This window comes from Amphibalanus amphitrite, unplaced genomic scaffold (genome assembly GCF_019059575.1).
Source record: "Amphibalanus amphitrite isolate SeventyFive unplaced genomic scaffold, NRLGWU_Aamphi_draft 000645F_arrow, whole genome shotgun sequence".
NCBI lineage: Eukaryota > Metazoa > Arthropoda > Thecostraca > Balanomorpha > Balanidae > Amphibalanus > Amphibalanus amphitrite.
Window position 1 is genome coordinate 3,947 of NW_024882139.1, and position 3,996 is coordinate 7,942.

The 3,996-nt window shown below is 42.8% G+C and overlaps 1 long non-coding RNA gene across 4 annotated transcripts; it reads right to left on the reverse strand.

Annotated features, from left to right (window-relative positions):
• Positions 1–239: 239 nt before the first annotated feature.
• Positions 240–3,060, reverse strand: LOC122363879. Of its 4 annotated transcripts, none has more exons than XR_006253445.1 (2): positions 2,911–3,060; positions 240–1,072 (listed from the first exon to the last, which is right to left on the reverse strand). It is a non-coding gene; the product is annotated as an uncharacterized LOC122363879 (long non-coding RNA). The 4 variants fall into 4 exon arrangements; XR_006253444.1 differs by having other exon boundaries at positions 2,236–3,060; XR_006253446.1 differs by lacking the exon at positions 2,911–3,060 and adding an exon at positions 2,713–2,763.
• Between the last annotated feature and the right edge of the window lie 936 nt (positions 3,061–3,996).

Below are 3,996 nucleotides of genomic sequence, written 5' to 3' on the forward strand. Positions count from 1 at the left end.
GGCTGACTTCCCTGCCTCCCGGCCGCTACTCAGGTCCACCACTCGCCGTTGTCAGTGCACGGTTTTTCTAGCAAGCTCCAGCCTAGTATTGATCTTATTCAGTATTTACGGTACGAAGATTTGATAACGGAATGTGACGTTTCCACATCATGCTTGATGGTTGAAGTTTGCAACGTTAACAACTACCAAGTCAAGTCGCCGCCCCAGTCATCTGGCACGTCTCTGTCATCGAATAAAGCCAATGAACAAGAAAGTTATTATTTTCCAGCATAAATGAAAATATATAACACTGCTACAGGCGGTACGCGGATGTCATGCACTACACACAACGATTCAATCGAATAAAAACTGGATTAACCATAAATAATAACAGTACAGCACTGGATTAACCATAAATAATAACAGTACAGCACCAAACACTTGAGATGCACATTATAGTACTTTAGAATTTAGATGCACAGAGGAGTAATGAGACTAAAAGTTTTAGCACGCCCTATCTTAAAAATATTGAACGAGATATTTCCACAGTGCAAAAACAAAACCGAAATCCGACATAAAACCGATTCCAGGTTCAATGTCCACAGATTTAAAAACAAAACTTTCAAGTGCCCCCATGGTAAAAAAAAATGACCAAAGACGGAATTGTAACAAAGAATAAATAAAGATATGTGCGGCAAACGAAGAGCGGCACTGGACGAGCGTCTGCCCAAAGTAGGCGCCCAGAGTTACTCCTTAGCCCAGCGGGCAGCAGCAAATGAATTACAGCCAAAGGAAGAATATGCATTAGTCTATTAAGGCTCATCGCACCATGACGAGGCACAGCTCGGATAACGCGATTCGCCTGCGTCCTCCAGGCGAGAAGCACCTCGAGTAGGCTGCCGTGTCTTGACCAACTGCCGCATCCGTCGTCCGCGCCGCAGGCCTCCCAGCGGCGCATCGGCCGTCGACCGGCGTGGGGCCCGGATGTGACTAGTGCAGCTCCGTGGGGTGCCCTGCCGCGCTCTGCCGAGTGTGCAGAGAGCAGGTAGACTGGTGGCGGTGAAGAAAACAAGCTGTTATCTTCTTTCGGGATCTGTAAAGAAGCATTCCACTAAAAACTACATCCAAAACGTTTTCATATTTTTTTACAGAACACAATGCAGTAGCCAAAATAGATATGAAGTATGTGAAGACAACAGTCTACTGCCATTAGATAACTGATCCTGATGGACAAATACTTTAGATACTAGTATATCATAAGGTGGTTCAAAGGCCGGTGCCGTTTTCTTCCAGGGGAGGCGCCCCGGCCGCCGTGCTGGGGCGTAACGCAGTCCGTGCTTTTAGCACAGCAAAATATCCACCCAGGCTAGATTAAAGTCACGACAACCTAGGATTAAGAGTGGCTACAGACTTCAGACTTTATGCAGACTTAACATTGAGGTATTATATGTGCAACTAAATGACACACATGGTGTTTGTTCTAACCTTCTCAACAGAAAGTGGACGTGTCAGGACAGCACCCCTTGGTGACCATTATACTCAAGGGGTGTAGGAACTGATTCCCCAGGGGTGAAGCGATAGAAGCAAAAACATGAGTCACTGGATCCCTCCTGTGTCTTCCCTCCAGCAGGAAAAAATATATGCGTGATGCCCAATGTGACTAATAACTGCATATCATAAAGCTGGAAATATTGTACAAAGTTGTGACAACACAAGCAAACTATGCATGTCACTGCTCTTGTTATTGCTATATGAGACCCCACAAGACACAAAAATATGTCGCTGCAATGTGAGCTATTCTTATAGGGTTATTGTAGTTGTCCAGTGACCAAGGCCAAACAATATTGGCCGAAATATTTGGACTTGCATACACAATACAATCCCAGTGAATTCCAGTGAATTCATTCTACATTTTCACTACATCAAAAGTGAATGAAATTAAGTGATAATCAAAGACTCTGGAAAAGAAGATCAGCATAACTACATATGTCTTGTTTCCAAAGCTAAAGTATGATCCTCAATGTTGCAAAAGTTGCTTGGCTTTTACAATAATGAACAATACAATAACTTTGAATAAAAAACAACATATGGTAAAGTGAAAACACTTATCCAGCACTAAGCAGATTATTTCTAAGCTCGTTTAAGTCCCAATTTCTGCTATATTTCGCTTGGAGTCACTTCATAGTTTGAACTCAAGGTGCCTTGTGGATTTACCTCAGGTATGTAGGTAAATCCACAAGGATTTATGGGCTTTACCTCAGTTATGTAGCTGCTCCCTCAATTTAAGTTTCTCGTTAAATTTCATTGAGGCGTTGCAAGATGGGCTGTAGCCGAATTCTCTTCCCTGTTTAGCTGATGCTGATAATACCTGAACATTTCTAATTCCAATTTTTATAGCTGTTAACAATTGCTAAAGGCTCATGTACCTAGACAATAATGACTTTACAGAGGAAACCCCTGGCTGTGTTTCATGGGCGCGCTGCCAGCAGCTGCCAGCACATTCCGTGGAGCTAGCGTCAACCTCTGGTAGTGTTGGAGGCATAGGCTTGTTGATGTCTATGGAAGCCAAAAGTGGCTGGCAGAGTGCCGCGTTAAACCACCCTTATTTTTTGCACAATAATGGTGTGATAACTGTTCCTGCAAAAAAATATAAGGTGAAGTGAAGTAAAATCAGGTCAAACATTTATATATACCCAAAAGTAGCAGTGTATGGAGTACCTATATTCACATTACCATTCCAATAATATGATGCACAACAGGCCATAGAAAAACCAGTGAATGTTGAATTGTACCCCAATTTCAATATAAATATGGCACTTGGCAATAACAGTTAAACACACCGCTTTTTATGTTAAATCAACAGAGAAAACTCCTGAACATAAAAAATGATCAGAATGTATAAGGATAATAGCATAAATAAAAATCGACGACATCAGCGCCTATCATCGCCCTTGCGCATTCACCACTCCCCATTCCACGCACAGATTGTTTACCCCTTGGTTTACCCCGTGTTCGCAGTCTCCCTGACGACGGAGATTCTATACGCCCACCGACCAATCACGTTCAAGATCAGCGGGGCTTGGCCGCAGTTCTCGAACGCCATTGGCCAGATTAAGCAGGACCTTCGTCGTCAGGAAAACTGTGAACACGGCGTTACATATTTCGCTATGGTAACAAAAGCGCCAGAATTGACTACCAGAATCGGATCCGAAGGTCAAATGGGTCACGTGACTGACAAGTTCAGATGGACAACACCTGGAAAACGGCACAACGTGCAATAACGTTCTATATATCATTGGAAAGAGCATCAAAAGTTGTATAACCTATCAACTTTTCACTTAAATATATCTATAACGCAAAATGTTATAAAGCAGCAAAGACGCTCCCATTGACTTTGCATGTTAAAAAAATTCTTCTTTAAACGAGCTCAAAAAGAACAAACGAATTCTGACAGCTTAACGAAGCATAACAACATATTCTATGGTCTTTTCTCAACAAGTCCTGAAAGTTTAAACAAAATCGTATCATATAATTTTGTACAATGAGCGAATGAAAATGCCTCTGCAAAAACGTCCATTGACTTAACATGGGGAGCGAAAAAAGTTCAACTTCAAACTCGTGCAACTCAAGTTAACGAATTCTGACGGGTATACGGCGCACACTGGCGTGTACCAGAACGTGTTTGCCATAAAATGCTGGGAAGAAAACCACCTCCTTCTTGGCTCGTTTTCCCGCCATTGGCGATCGCGCAAAAAGTGTCCAAAACCCCGTTGACTTAACATGGGGAAAATGCAATTGCACGTGGCACGCGCAATGATTTTTGTTGCGAGTAGCGACCGGTACCATCAGGTAGATCACCTGCAAAAGTCTATACCCTGAAATTTTTACGATCCTAAACGCAAAACTCTAGGCTGCGACCAAGTTGCCCCAATCTCAGGCCAACTTTGCAAACATAGCCCGGAGAAGGACCGCTCCGGTTGTTTTTCAATAGAAAAACACAATTCTAACGAATAGTGT